Raw genomic sequence first — 16,597 nt, forward strand, 5'->3', positions numbered from 1 at the left:
GGCGGCGGCTAGGAAGAGCGTGTGCGTGACCAGCGCAGGAGGCTTCATCGCCTCGTGGCTCATCAAGCTCCTCCTCTCCAAGGGCCACTGAATGGTCCGCGGCACCGTGCGAGATCCCGGTAAGGACCCTCCTCGCTTCGATCCGTCCATCCCAGCCCCCCGAAGATCCAACCTCAGCTCATGCTCGCGCTGCTCCCACCCCACGACGCCGTCTGCGTCGAACTGAAAGCCCACGGAGGACGGGGACGAGGTCGGGGTGGAGATGTGGATCGTTTTCTTTGGATCCCCAACTGAAGAATTTGAAGGAGTTTCTGCAGAGCACCTAGGTACACTAGTAGGAAAAGGGGCTTTTACCCCGGTTGATAAGGGCCTTTTGTCCCGGTTTTCGAACCGGGACTAAAGGGTCGTTACTAAAGCCCTAACCTTTTAGTCCCGATTCTTACATGAAGCGGGACAGAAGGTCTTCCACGTGGCCGCTGCTGCCAGCCCAGGCAGGGGGGCCTTTGGTCCCGGTTGGTGCCACCAACCGGGACCAATAGGCAGGGCCTTTTGTCCCGGTTGGTGTCACCAATCGGGACCAATAGGCATCCACGCGTCAGCATTTCAGGGGCTGGGGTTTTTGTTTTTTTTTGAAAGGGGGGGGGGGTTGGGGGGTTAATTTAGGTGTTTCATATATTGTGTTAGCTAGCTAATTAATAGAGAGAAGTGTCCTCTTTTATCTCCGTGCTTGGTCGACGCTACGTACTATATACGTATAGAGAGGACTAGACACGCTAACTAGTAAGGAAATGAAGGAAACAGAAGATCGTCATGAACATATGCATATAGAGAGAAGTGATATCGACCACCTCTCCTTCTTCGAGAGATTGGTCGAACAACAAGTTCTCGTATATCTATCCGACACTACTGGGTACATATATACAATAATTATCTCTTACAATATAATCTCCTAATTAAATTGTAAGAACACAGGGTCCACATAGTATTCTCCGTTTTCAGCGATCACGTGGTCAAAGAAGAATGCCGCCAATTCCTCTTGAATTGCTCGCATACGATCTGGTGCTAGGAGTTCATCCCGCATCCGAAAGATCTAATTTGAAGAAGGGGGTTAATACATATATATATGAATAAATGAAACTCGACACAAATGATGGTAATAAAATAAAATTGTGAATATTATTGCTTACGCACTTCATATTGTTCGTCAGAGCAGCCCCGCTCACAGGTCGTGTGGCGGATAGACTCGCAAACGTAGTATCCACAGAAATCATTCCCTTATTCCTGCCACAACCACTTTACAAGAAATAGAGGTCAATCTAACTGATAAGCAAGCATGCTAAATGGTATTGATGAAACTAGCGCTTGAATCACTAGGAGATGTGCGGAACATGCTACTATAGACTTACTTTCGGGTGTCTAAATTGCAGCTTCTTCGGCAGTCCCGGAGCTTTTGTGGTGAATTTTCTCCAAACCCTGCCAGACAAAGAAAACAATTACTTGATATCAGGAAATGAACAAAGTTGCTGATATGGTGGATAATGATCGATTTAACTTACTGCTCGAGCATTTGAGTCATGTCCGCATAGTCCTGGGGATCTTTTCGTCTCGAGTCTAAGACGGTTACTACTCCCTGCTTAAGCTTAATCTCTAGGAGAATATAGTGGAAGCTGCGCATGCATGCATAAGTCATCAATTACAATACCATAACCTGGACTAATAAGGGAAACCGAATATGCACAAGACAGTAACACTCACTTAAAGTTGTAAGGAAAGAGTATTATATCTTTGTTTTGATTTAATACCAACGATCGTAGCAAGTTGGCCTCGGCTTCTTTGGCATGTTTTTCAACCGTATATGCATCTATGAGATTTGTGTTAATGAACCCAATATCACCGATTTGTCTTTTCTTCAATTCGGCGATCTTCAATCTGCATAATATAGTGAGGATAATTATAAATACATGCAATGAAAGAGCTGACCTATATAGAGAGACTTAATGACAGAAATAGTACTACTTACAGACAGTAGCAAGTGATCGTTGATTTATCGAGGGCCTTTTGATTGAAAAACTGGAAGAACTCCTCAAATGGAACATTCAGCAGTTCAATTCCAACGAGGTCATGCTCCGGTTTAACTCTCAGCGTCAAAGTATTCATCCCATTAGACTCTCTGCAGGTTTTCATGTACCAATCATGTAATCTTCGCATCATCGTTGTTAGAGATCTTTCATCTTTGACGAGAGGCTTCCCGTAATGGTATTTGTGTTCGTCACCTCCATGATTTCATAATGTACATCGTCGGGCAGGTAATCTCCAAGATTGCTATAACCGGCCACCATCCTCGAATCATTAGCGACGATGTCTTTAGACACCTTGAGCGGGGGGCACGATTGGTTCGCTTGTTCGCCGAGCTGGGCAATTTTTTTCCCAGCTCGTCGTTCTTTTAACCTTTGATCACTGACAGTACTTCCCGACCGCTCCGCTTCGACAGATGTCTTTGCAATAATGCGCTCATAGTTGCCTTTCGGCGGAGACTTTGGTGGTTTTGTCAGGGCATCCAGAGTGCGCTTCGCTTTCACCGGATCTACCTTCTCCTCCGGAGGTGGATGTTTCTTTGCTTTCACCCCTTCAAAGAAGTTCTTCACTTCGGCTCGCACGACCTTCGCGTTCTCCTCCTCGGTCCTCTCGTATGGTAACTTCTCTGGAGTCTTCAGAGAAGGACCGAATCTGTATCGCCTCCCGCCTCTGGCAGCTGTACTGCTAGATGCCGACAGAGCAGATGGAGTGGCTGCGGCTGTCTTCTTTCCTTGCTTACGAGGCGCAGAAGAAGGACTACGACGCGCCGGAGCAGCCGGAGCGGCGGCGGGTCTCTTCCACCCTTGCTGACGAGGCGGAGAAGGAGGAGGCTGGCTGCTCTGGCACGCCGGCGCGGGCGGAGTAGGAGGCGGAGTGCCGCCACGCGCCGGAGAAGGAGGCTGAGTGCCCTGATCACTCGCCGGAGGAGGAGGCGGAGGAGGAGGCGGAGTGCCGCCACGCGCCGGAGAAGGAGGCTGAGTGCCCTGATCACTCGCCGGAGGAGGAGGCGGCGGCGGAGTGCCCTTACTCGCCGAAGGCGTCCTGTTCGGAAGGTTAATGAGCTCCTTCCGCCATAGGCACGGAGTCTTCAGAGCTAAACCCAGCCGAGTCTCCCCTTCACCGGTAGGGTGGTCAAGCTGGAGGTCCTCAAATACCTCCGTTATTTCATCCACCATCACCCTAGCATATCCTTCTGGAATCGGCCGGCAGTGGTAGGTTGCGCCGGGTTCAGGAGGTAAAACAGAGCCAACAGCCGCCTTGACTTTGAAGTTCTGCCATTCCGCCATAAGGTGGCAATGTTGAGACTCCGTGATAGCATCCACGGGGTAGCTAGCAGGAGCCATCAAGACATGCTCCGGCTGAAGCAGCTCGGTGGAAGCCACGCTGCTTCTCCACTGAGATGGCGGGGTAGCTTCGGGGGTAGTTTCGGCATGTCGATTACCGTCTCGTTCCTCTAGCGCTTGAACCCTTTCGTGCAGCTTCTGAATTTGGGTCTGCTCCATTTTTTCCTCCTCTCCTGGCTTTTGTAACCGCCTGCGTCCGGAAAACCAGCCTTCCATGGAACGGAGCCTGGCGTGCCTCGTGTCCGTCCAGGGTGCTCAGGATTCCCGAGGGCCATTGTGAGCTCGTCGTTCTCTCTGTCTGGAACGAACGTCCCTTACTGCGCTGCATCGATATATTGCTGAATCTTCTTGACTGGTATTCTCAAAAGCTTGTTCGTCCAAACGCACCTCCCTGATACAGGGTCCAAGGTTCCGCCAGCCCCGAAGAACCAAGTCCGGCAACGGTCTGTCCAATTCATTGTCTGTGGTTCGATCCCTTTTTCAAGCAGATCATTCTCAGCCTTGGCCCACTTAGGCCGGGCTTTGAGGTAGCCACCTGACCCCGTGCGATGGTGAAGTTTCTTCTTCGCAGCATTCTTCTTGTTTGTCGCTGACATCTTCTTACTCTTTTCCGATGTCTTGTGGGCCACAAATGCGGGCTAGTGATCTCTGATCTTCTCATACCGGCCGATGAATTCTGGTGTCTCTTCTTTGTCGACAAACGTTTTCAGCTCATTCTTCCACCTCCTGAATAGGTCTGCCATCTTCTTAAGAGCATGAGACTTGATTAATTGCTCTTTAACTGGCTTCTCCGGATCCTCCTCTGGCGGTAGAGTGAAATTTGCCTTCAGCTCAGTCCAAAGATCATCTTTCTGCATATCATTGACATAAGACACCTCAGGGTCTTCCTTCTTAGGCTTATACCATTGCTGGATGCTGATCGGGATCTTGTCCCTAACTAGAACCCCGCACTGAGCAGCAAATGCATCCTTTGTCCGGATGGGTTCAATCGGTTGGCCTTTGCGCGCGATTGCTGTGATCTCAAACCTTTCATCTGAGCGGAACTTTCTCTTCGGGCCTCGTCTCTTTACCGAAGTTGTGCTCGATCCGGAGGGCTAGAAAAAGAAGAAAGACGAGTGTTAATTAATATGTGTACATACCAAAACAATGAATGCATCAATTAGCTAGTCAGCACAGGCTTAACTAATATATTTACCTGGCCGGACTCTGTTCGGTCACCAGAGCCGTCACCACGGGCTCCTTCTTGCACCAGCATTGGGTCACCGGAGCCATCATAATCATGTCTTTCCTCCTCCACTCTTCGATCACCGTAGCCTCCTTCTTCACCCTGTTCTTCCAGACCATCATTGGCGTTAAGATACGACAAGATATCACCTCCGGCTAAGATTATGTCCCCCAACACCTCTTCTGCTTGCTCGTCTCGTCCGTGCTCCATTGTTTCTGCAAATATTACAACATGGCAATTATTACATTAACATGACAGCAGGTGGATATATTAACGTAGACCTAGCTTATTCCGGGTTTGGGGTGGCCTCGGCCACGTTTCAAGGGTAGGGGCGCGGCGGGAGGGGGTAGGAGACTGACATCGTTTTTTTCTAGGGTTTGGGTGTCCTCGAGAGTTTTGGTCGAGCGAGAGGGCCGGGGGGTGCTCCCGTGGTATAAGTTATCACGGTCGAGAGGGGGTATAAATATCGACCGCCCATCATGTCGAAGTTATCTGGGAGGGAGTTATATATATCGACAACGACGACATACATACATGGGAAAATAATGTTATCGGGGAGGGGGTATATCGACCCCCCCCCACGTGTTGAAGTTATCGGGAGGGGGTTATATCGACAACGACGACATACGTACATGGGAAAATAATATTATCGGGGAGGGGGTATATCGACCCCCCCTCGTGTTGAAGTTATCGGAAGAGGGGTATATCGACAACGACAGACCCGATAAAACATAAGAAAACGAAGAAGAAATAAAAAGAGAAGAAGAAGAAAGGAATAGAGGAGAAGATCGAAGAAAAAAAAGAAGAAAAAAAAAGAGGAGAAGAAGAAAGGAATAGAAGAGAAGAAGAAAAAATATATTTTTCTTCTTTTTTCCTCTTCTTATTTATTTCTCCTCTTCTTCCTCTCCTCTTCTTCTCCTTTCTTCCTCTTCTTATTTTCCTTTTTCCTCTCCTTCTTTTTCTTCTTCTTCCTTTCCTAGCTAGATATATAAAACTTTTCTAAAAATGTAACTTATGCATATATAAAACTTTTCCATGGATCATCATTTCTCATATATATATCCATCTATAGCCACATACATATATAAATGGAAAAAAATGCTATGAACAAAAATACATATATACTTGGTAAATATTTTATGAACATCGTTTCTCATATATATCAATGCATACATCCATGGATCATCATTGCTCATATATCCATAGTCATATATAAAAAACTTTTTGTATATGAACAAAAAAACATTTTTTGACATATTTAGCACATTCTAAAAATATCATAAATTCTAAAAATGCCCAAAGCCATCTAGCATTTGATCAAACACCCTCTATATGCACTGTTCATATCTGTAAAAAAATCAGAAAATTGGACGGCGTCTTGCTGTTGCTCCACTCCTCTCCTTCTCCTCTCCTTCTGCTCTTCAATGCGTCGGGGCCGGCGGCGACCATGGAGCAGGGGCGGCAGAGAGCAAGGGGCACTCGGGCGCAAGAGCGGCGCTCGATCGGGACCATGGGAAAGGGGGGGCTCACTTCGAGGGGGGCGGCAATGGCAGGAGTCCGGCGACGAGGACGGCGGGCTCGGGGCGGCACGCGGTGACGGGGACGGCGGTCTCGGGACGGCAGGCGGCGACAGGGACGTGGAGGGGTGGGCTCGGGGAGGCACGCGGCGACGGGGACGACGAGGACGGCGGGCTCAGGGATGCCGGCGACGAGGACGGCGCGGGCTCGGGGAGGCGACGGCGTTGGCGGTGGCGTAGACGGCGAGGTGGAGCAGCCTGACGGCGGGGGGGGGGGGGAGGCAACTGGCGATGAAAACTGAAAATTTTCACAAGTGTTTGATATATAGTCCAAGCATTAGTCTCGGTTCGTGGCACCAACCGGGACTAATGCCCCCCTTTAGTCCCGGTTGGTGCCACCAACCGGGACCAAAGGCCTCTTTTCAGCAGCCCATAGGGCGGGAAGCGGCGGCCTTTGGTCCTGGTTGGTGGCACCAACTGGGACTAAAGGGGGGGCATTGGTCCCGGTTGGTGCCACGAACCGGGACCAAAGGGGGCATTGGTCCCGGTTCGTGCCACCAACCGGGACCAATGGCCTTGCACAGCGGCGTGGTGGTGGGAGTTTAGTCCCACCTCGCTAGCTGAGAGAGAGCCGCACCTGTTTATAAGGTGCGGTGCGCCTGAGCTGTCGAGCTCCTCTCTAAAGCAGGCTTACGGGCCTAACCTCTCTGTACATGCCTGTGGGCCTACTTGGCCTTCTGCGGGCCTGAATCCTGGCCCATGGATGGGTTTCTAGTCGTATTCAGGCCGTGGTGGCCCAGTAGGTGGCATAATTTTTATTTTTCCCTGTTTTTTGTTTTCTTTTTTGCTTTATTTATTTTGTTTTGTTTCTACTTACAACAAAAAACTTATTTATTTTATTTTGTTTCTAATTACTTATTTATTTTACTTTATGATAATTCTTTTTGCTATTAAAGTTTCTAACAAAAAGTTCTTTATGAAAATTATTTTTGCTTTCAATGATTTTGAACAGAAAATACTTCGATAATTTTAGTTGCATCAATTTTATATAATTTTAGTTTCAATAATACTAGAGGTTGCTTATAATGTTTTGAACAGAAAATACTTTGATAATTTTAGTTTCATAAATTTTATTTATGTTATTAAAGTTTATTTTATTTTGTTTCTACTAATATATTTTATTAAAGTTTATATTATTTTGTTTCTAATTACTTATTTATTTTATTTGTTATTTTTCATGCACCATTTTTCATGCATTTACTGATTATTTTGAGCTATAAGACCCTAAAATTGAAAAGCATTTCAAATGAACTCTGAAAAGGTTGAAAGTTGGCGTGGTATCATCATTTCATCCACATAGCATGTGCAAGAAAGTTGAGAGGGTTACGGCAAAAACTAGATGCACTTCGTGTACAAAACGGACAATCTCTTTCGAAGTATCAGGATTTCATACGGAAACTCGTCTGTTACAAAGGGATTTCATTTTTTAAAACTTATTTGAACTCTTGACTTTTTGTGTGTTCAAAATGCACCATTCAAAGCCACATCTCATCAATTTTCAACCCTTTCTGACTTCATTTATTATTTTTCATGCATTTATTAATTATTTTGAGCTATAAGACCCTAAAATTGAAAAGCATTTCAAATGAACTCTGAAAAGGTTTAAAGTTAGCATGGTATCATCATTTCATCCACATAGCATGTGCAAAAAAGTTGAGAGGGTTACGGCAAAAACTAGATGCACTTCGTGTACAAAACGGACAATGGTATCATACTCGTCCGTTACAAAGTTGGCATGGTATCATCATAATAGTTGCGGGAGAAAGTCTTCACTTTTTCTTCGCTTGTGTCATTTGCTTATTGCGCCGTAACCATGGATAATCTTCATCGTTTATCAGGATGCTTGGGTCAGCCTTGACTTTGAAGGGAGGAATTTCATGAAACTTTTCATAATCTTCAGACATGTCTGTCTTGCCCTCCACTCCCACAATGTCCCTTTTTCCTGAAAGAACTATGTGGCGCTTTGGCTCATCGTATGATGTATTCGCTTCCTTATCTTTTCTTTTTCTCGGTCTGGTAGACATGTCCTTCACATAGATAACCTGTGCCACATCATTGGCTAGGACGAACGGTTCGTCAGTGTACCCAAGATTGTTCAGATCCACTGTTGTCATTTCGTACTGTGGGTCTACCTGTACCCCGCCTCCTGACAGATTGACCCATTTGCACTTAAACAAAGGGACCTTAAAATCATGTCCGTAGTCAAGTTCCCATATGTCCATTATGTAACCATAATATGTGTCCTTCCCCTCTCGGTTGCTGCATCAAAGCGGACACTGCTGTTTTGGTTGGTGCTCTTTTGATCTTGGGCGATCGTGTAAAATGTATTCCCATTTATCTCGTATCCTTTGTAAGTCAATACAGTCGAAGATGGTCCCCTGGACAACGAGTACAACTCATCACAAACAATGGTGTCACCTCTGAGACGTGTTTCCAACCAATTGCTGAAAGTCCTGATGTGTTCACATGTAATCCAGTCGTCACACCGCTCCGGGTGTTTGGAGCGCAGACTGTTCTTGTGTTCATCGACATACGGGGTCACCAAGGTAGAGTTCTGTAGAACTGTGTAGTGTGCTTGAGACCAAGAATATCCGTCCCTGCATATTATTGAGTCCCCTCCAAGCGTGCCTTTTCCAGTCAGTCTCCCCTCATACCGTGATTTAGGGAGACCTATCTTCTTAAGGCCAGGAATGAAGTCAACACAAAACCCAATGACATCCTCTGTTTGATGGCCCATGTAGATGCTTCCTTCTGGCCTAGCGCGGTTACGGACATATTTCTTTAGGACTCCCATGAACCTCTCAAAGGGGAACATATGGTGTAGAAATACGGGCCCCAGAATGACAATCTCGTCGACTAGATGAACTAGGACGTGCGTCATGATATTGAAGAAGGATGGTGGGAACACCAGCTCGAAACTGACAAGACATTGCGCCACATCACTCCTTAGCCTTGGTATGATTTCTGGATCGATCACCTTCTGAGAGATTGCATTGAGGAATGCACATAGCTTCACAATGGCTAATCGGACGTTTTCCGGTAGAAGCCCCCTCAATGCAACCAGAAGCAGTTGCGTCATAATCACGTGGCAGTCATGAGACTTTAGGTTCTGGAACTTTTTCTCTGGCATATTTATTATTCCCTTTATATTCGACGAGAAGCCAGTCAGGACCTTCATACTAAGCAGGCATTCAAAGAAGATTTCTTTCTCTTCTTTCGTAAGAGCGTAGCTGGCAGGACCTTCATACTGCTTCGATCGCATGCCGTCTTTTTCATGCAAACGTTGCAGGTCCTCCCGTGCCTCAGGTGTATCTTTTGTCTTCCCATACACGCCCAAGAAGCCTAGCAGGTTCACACAAAGGTTCTTCGTCACGTGCATCATGTCGATTGAAGAGCGGACCTCTAGCTCTTTCCAGTAGGGTAGGTCCCAAAATATAGATTTCTTCTTCCACATGGGTGCGTGTCCCTCAGCGTCATTCAGAACAGCTAGTCCGCCGGGACCCTTTCCAAAGATTACGTGTAAATCATTGACCATAGCAAGTACGTGATCACCAGTACGCATGGCGGGCTTCTTCCGGTGATCTGCCTCGCCTTTGAAATGCTTGCCTTTCTTTCGACATTGATGGTTGGTCGGAAGAAATCGACGATGGCCCAGATACACATTCTTCCTGCATTTGTCCAGGTATATACTTTCAGTGTCATCTAAACAGTGCGTGCATGCGTGGTATCCCTTGTTTGTCTGTCCTGAAAGGTTACTGAGAGCGGGCCAATCGTTGATGGTTACAAACAGCAACGCATGCAGGTTAAATTCCTCCTGTTTGTGCTCATCCCTCGTACGTACACCATTTCCATTCCAGAGCTGTAAAGTTCTTCAACTAATGGCCTTAGGTACACATCAATGTCGTTGCCGGGTTGCTTAGGGCCTTGGATGAGAACTGGCATCATAATGAACTTCCGCTTCATGCACATCCAAGGAGGAAGGTTATACATACATAGAGTCACGGGCCAGGTGCTGTGATTGCTGCTCTGCTCCCCGAAAGGATTAATGCCATCCGCGCTTAAACCAAACCATACGTTCCTTGGGTCAGCTGCAAACTCAGCCCAGTACTTTCTCTTGATTTTTCTCCATTGCGACCCGTCAGCGGGTGCTCTCAACTTCCTGTCTTTCTTACGGTCCTCACTGTGCCATCGCATCAACTTGGCATGCTCTTCATTTCTGAACAGACGTTTCAACCGTGGTATTATAGGAGCATACCACATCACCTTCGCAGGAACCCTCTTCCTGGGGGGCTCGCCGTCAACATCACCAGGGTCATCTCGTCTGATCTTATACCGCAATGCACCGCATACCGGGCATGCGTTCAGATCCTTGTACGCACCGCGGTAGAGGATGCAGTCATTAGGGCATGCATGTATCTTCTGCACCTCCAATCCTAGAGGGCATACGACCTTCTTTGCTGCGTATGTACTGTCGGGCAATTCGTTATGCTTTGGAAGCTTCTTCTTCAATATTTTCAATAGCTTCTCAAATCCTTTGTCAGGCACAGCATTCTCTGCCTTCCACTGCAGCAATTCCAGTACGGTACCGAGCTTTGTGTTGCCATCTTCGCAATTGGGGTACAGCCCTTTTTTGTGATCCTCTAACATGCGATCGAACTTCAGCTTCTCCTTTTGACTTTCGCATTGCGTCCTTCCATCGACAATGACCCGGCGGAGATCATCATCATCGGGCACTGGTTCCTCTTGATCTTCAGCAGCTTCCCCCCTTGCAGCATCATTGGGCACATCGTCTGGTTCCTCTTGATCTTCAGCAGCTTCCCCCGTTGCAGCATCACCGTATTCAGGGGGCACATAGTTTTCATCGTCCTCTTCTTCTTCGCCGTCTTCCATCATAACCCCTATTTCTTCGTGCCTCGTCCAAACATTATAGTGTGGCATGAAACCCTTGTAAAGCAGGTGGGTGTGAAGGATTTTCCGGTCAGAGTAAGACTTCGTATTCCCACATATAGGGCATGGACAACACATAAAACCATTCTGCTTGTTTGCCTCAGCCACTTCGAGAAAATCATGCACGCCCTTAATATACTCATAGGTGTGTCTGTCACCGTACATCCATTGCCGGTTTATCTGCGTGCATTATATATAATTAAGTGTGTGAAAAACCATTATAGAACATCATGAATAGATAATTAAGTGACCAAATTAATAGAAGTTCATCATCACATTAAAACCAAAGTACATACATAGTTCTCATCTAACAACATATATATAGCTCTCCAGAGCATCTAATTAATTAAACCATACATTGAAACTATGTAAAACATTTCAATGCGAAAACAAATGCGATCATAATCGCAAGCAAGGTAACAATTGATGCAACGGCATAATGATACCAAGCCTCGGTATGAATGGCATATTTTCTAATATTTCTAATCTTCAAGCGCATTGCATCCATCTTGATCTTGTGATCATCGACGACATCCGCAACATGCAACTCCAATATCATCTTCTCCTCCTCAATTTTTTTTATTTTTTCCTTCAAGTAATTGTTTTCTTCTTCAACTAAATTTAACCTCTCGACAATAGGGTCGGTTAGAATTTCCGGTTCAACCACCTCCTGGATAAATAAAATTTATGTCACGTTGGTCGGCATATTTGTCATAAACAATAAATGAACCAAATAGTTATAAAAAGATAATATATACCACATCCAAATCATAGACAGGACAAGGGCCGACGGGGGCGGATACCAAAACCATCTCACTATGTAATAAGAAGGAATAATAAAAGTAACAAAATTAGACAAGTATCTATCTAAAGTAAGAATTTTTTTCTTTCAGAAAGAAGATAAGAACCAGAGGCTCACCACGGTGGTGCTGGCGACGAGATCGGCGCGGGCGATCGACGGCGGTGAAGACGGGGACGGGACGTGACGGACCGCTAAACCTAGACAAATCTCGGAGAAAATGGAGCTCGGAGGTCGAGTTTCGAGAGGAGAAAGATTAACTAGTGTGGCTCAGACATTTCATCGAACACCTCATGTGCATAGGAGGTGAGCTAGAGCACCCAAATGCCCTCCCCTCGCTGGCCAGAAAAAACAGAGCACTGTGGAGTGCTCTGCTGTGGCGATGGGGTATATATAGGCAACTCATTGGTCCCGGTTCGTGGCACCAACCGGGACTAAAGGCCTTTAGTCCCTGTCGTGGTATTCTCACGGGGGGGGGGTGTGAGGCGACAGATGCCACAAGGGCTTAGTGTGAGGGTAAGACTGATGCTGATAGGCCCGGGAGCGGGTATGCGAGTAGCACGCGCTAGTTTACCCATGTTCGGGGCTCTCCGGAGAGATAATACCCCTACTCCTGCATGTCTGTGTATCTATAGTATATCTGGTACAGAGTTGCTCCTGGAGCTGTATCTGAGATCAGTGCCAAGTGCATCTGGCTTTGTATATGCATATCAGCACAAGTGTGTGCAGGGCTGCGAGTGCATAAGCATGCATGCGTGAGTGTGTGTGAGAGTGAGTCCATCCTCTGAATGGATGGATGTGTGTCTCCTTTTATAGTGTGAGATAGCTTAGTATCTAAGCTATGTGGTGGTATGGGAGCAAGGCATGGTGCATGTCATGCTTGTCCCCTGGGTCACTTCATAAATAGTGCCAGGGGACAAGTGACACTATACATGATGGTGTCGCGGTACGGTTGTCTTGTCCGCGGTATGGCCGTCTCGTCGGGGTCTTGTCGATGTCGGGTCGGGCTGCAGTCGGCAGCCGGCTAGTTGGTGCAGTCGGCAGCCGGCAGCCGGCCAGGCAGAGCAGTCGGACGGGGAGCCGGCAGGAGCAGCCGGGCAGTCGGACTGAGGGGCTTTGCTAGCCCCGATGTCTTGAAATATTGTCTTGCCGTCTTCGGGATATCCGTGGCCAATTACTCCGACAGTCCCGGTTGGTGCCACGAACCGGGACCAATGCCCCCCCTTAGTCCCGGTTGGTGGCACCAACCGGGACCAAAGGCCTTGTGCTGCCCCGTGTCAAAAGTTTAGTCCCACCTCGCTAGTTGAGAGAGCTCGAGAGTGGTTTATAAGCGCTGCTGCGCCCACCCTCTCGAGCTCCTCTCAACTGCAGGCTTTCGGGCCTAACCATTCTCTTTGCCTGTGGGGCCTACTGGGCCTTCTGCGGGCCTGAATCCTGGCCCATGGATGGGTTTCAAGTCGTATTCAGGCCGTGGTGGCCCAGTAGGTGGCATAATTTTTGTCCCTGTTTTTTGTTTTCTCTTTTGCTTTATTTATTTTGTTTTGTTTCTACTTACAACAAAAAACTTATTTATTTTATTCCATTTTGTTTCTAATTACTTATGTATTTTACTTTATTTATTTTATTTTTATTTATTTTACTGCTGCTATTTTTATTTAATTTATTAAGGTTTATTTATTTTAGTTACTATAGTTTATTTTATTTTATTTTATTAAGGTTTATTTATTTTATTAAGGTTTACTTATTTTATTTACTATAAAAAAAGAACATAGATGCGCCTATAGAGAAAATTCAACCTAAATTCATAATAAATTTTGATGAAATTTACTGTGAATTTAGGTCAAATTCCCTGTATAAGGACATCTATTTTCACTTTGAGAGGAGCTCAACAAGGCAGAGAGGGACGGGCTTATAAACCGGTGTGAGCGCCCTTCGGTTGGCAAGGTGGGACTAAACTCTGACCGCTACTAGGACCAACCCTTTAGTCCCGGTTTGTGGTATGAACCGGGACTAAAGGGTGAGCCTCTGGTCCCGGTTCAAGCCACCAACCGGGACCAATGGTGGTGAGCCAGGAGCGAGGCCCATTGGTCCCGGTTTGTCCCACCAACCGGGACCAAAGGGGCCGGACGAACCGGGACCAATGCCCCCACGAGGCCCGGCAGGCCCCTGGCCGCACGAACCGGGACCAATGCTCACATTAGTCCCGGTTCGTGACTGAACCGGGACTAATGTGAATATTGCCCAGTGACAAAAGCCCAATTTTCTACTAGTGGTAAAGAGTTGATTTTGGTTGATTTCTTTGAGTTCAATGTCAGGATCTCTGGTGGATGCACAAACATGTTGCTCTCCCAGCTCAACATGCATTTGTTTGCATTTTATCTATCAATCTCAAAAGGATTTGCACTATGACCAAATTATTTTCCTGTCTGAATCATGCACAAAATCGGAATAGAGGAAGGAAAATCAGTGGTTACACTGTGTGGGTTGTGTCTATTGGGCAATGGAGGTCGCAAATAAACATCTACGCATACTTATGTAAGTAGATGGATATCAATGGGAGACCAACAACCTAAAAAGGGAGGGGAAAACCATTATACTAAAAATCTATATCTATTGTACTTGTTTTTCACCTACTTTTGATCAGATTGTTACATAAGATATGCCTTGCATCTTGAATGTCATCTCACTTCCATAATTGATAAAAGACAGTGCAGATAATGCCCTTGTTATTACCTTTTCACTTTTACTTGATACTTTCTTAAGTATAATTGCAACCCAGTTCTTCAAACATAAAGTCTAAATCAAGTGTCACGTTATAGTTATCTTTATATACTGCAATCGCCGATCTGTTTATTGCACTGCCTTCAAAAGACTCACTATAGGGATCGTTCGCTTTGTTTGATTTTCACTGCAGATGTCAATGAATGTGCGTAGAGTCCAGGCCCCTGCCATGGCTCTGCAACTTGCCACAACACAGTTGGAGGGTTCCATTGTTCATGCCCTTTTGTCACCAGTTTTGCTAAGGAAACAAACTCCTGCGCCAATCAGTTTATAAGTCAGGTAAACCATGAGAAGTTAGCACCTTGCTTTATTATTCTTACAATCAACAATGCATGCTTTAGATTCTTAAAAATGATCTTTGCTGTTTAGTCTGGTAAATATTTTGTGCTTTGGCGAGAGCAGCAGAGTTGTTTTTCTCTCCATTAGCTGGCACTAATGCCTAAGAGGCATGTCACTATTATGCTCTGTCACGGCCAAAATTTGGTTTGTGCTTAAACATAGTCTGAGGCCACATTGTTGGTCCTATGGTTTTAAAAGTGAAAAGTTGCAAGTGCAACTACCACCGGCAATCCACCAACAATAGAAAATTAGTTACGTACAAAAAGGGAAAATAATTATGCATCTAACTATTATGTATGGATATACTTTTTCAGGAGTTGAGCAGGGCACAATCTGTGGCAGGACCGCATTCTCCTACTCCTTTGTCTCAAAGCAAAAGAAGCTCGCTGCCTTTGCCTGGAGAGAGCAGAAGTTTCTTTTATCTAATCCAAGATGATCTACTCATGATTAAAACAGCGAGGAAATCAGAAGTCGAGGTAATTTTCTTATTGATGCCACTGTGATGAGCTCTACTCTCTACTGTCGGCATAAAGTAGGACAACATTTTATTTGGAGGTTATATCACTCGTGAAATAATTTGTACTGTTGTTTGGATTGCATCCTGTAAATGCCATTAAATATTCTTTCCCATCATGCAGCCCTATTTGAACTAATATTCTTGAGTCTCATCAACTCTGAATATGGTGTATGGTGTACTCACATCCCTGCCATTTGGGAACTAATGAAATAGTTATTAGTCTTAATGCTTAGGGCCTGAAATCAGATAAATTATATGGACCGAAGCGAACACAATGTATTTCAATGCAATTGTTCCTTTTATAGGCCAGTAAACAAAATCAAGATTAGAACGCAATGAATGGATCGATTTGTAGTTACAAGTGACAAAATTACCTACTATAATTCTTGCAATCACGGTGTTGCTACTCATTGTCGTAGGACGCAGTAGAATCAAACACTCCTTCTGGTTTCCTCATTTAGTTTAGAAAGTACCCCCTCTGTAAACTTGTACACCTAAAACGTCTTATAGAAGTTTACAGAGGGAGTAGTATTTATCTAAAGTTTATTTTTCCATTGAAATGTGCAATTTTACACATTCCAGTGCAAGGGCTGCATGTCCTTATAAAGCTTTTTAATGGGTTGAGGTAAGTGCGGGATGGATGAAATTGCTCAGTACCGTCTAATCTGGCAATCTGGATTATGATCGGTTCAACTATTTTGTGGTTCCAGTTCTACTAATTGAAGCCGGTGAGTTGGTGTATGCTTGAAGTGAGTCTGGTTCTCGCTTCAATTCCCCCCTGTTTCACCTCCAGATCTACTCATCGGGAGATGGATTCCTTGCAGTGAGAGGCTGGTAGGGGTTCTCGTTTAGCACATGATTTTTTTCTCACTTTTGATTTGTATAAGCCTTTTGGACTTAGGTGATCATTGGTACACGATGCAGGTCTGACGCTGTTATTGATAATCATCCATACCTATCTGGACATGGACGAAGTACACACATGTACACGCA

General features: G+C 45.7%; 1 long non-coding RNA gene across 1 annotated transcript; it reads left to right on the forward strand.

Moving 5' to 3' along the window:
* The first annotated feature begins 269 nt into the window (after positions 1-269).
* On the forward strand, positions 270-15,555 carry LOC123171278 (uncharacterized). Its single transcript, XR_006485283.1, has 3 exons — positions 270-326; positions 14,882-15,027; positions 15,402-15,555. It is a non-coding gene; the product is annotated as an uncharacterized lncRNA (long non-coding RNA).
* The last annotated feature ends 1,042 nt before the right edge of the window (positions 15,556-16,597 follow it).

The sequence above is a fragment of the Triticum aestivum genome, chromosome 7D (assembly GCF_018294505.1).
Source record: "Triticum aestivum cultivar Chinese Spring chromosome 7D, IWGSC CS RefSeq v2.1, whole genome shotgun sequence".
Lineage (NCBI taxonomy): Eukaryota > Viridiplantae > Streptophyta > Magnoliopsida > Poales > Poaceae > Triticum > Triticum aestivum.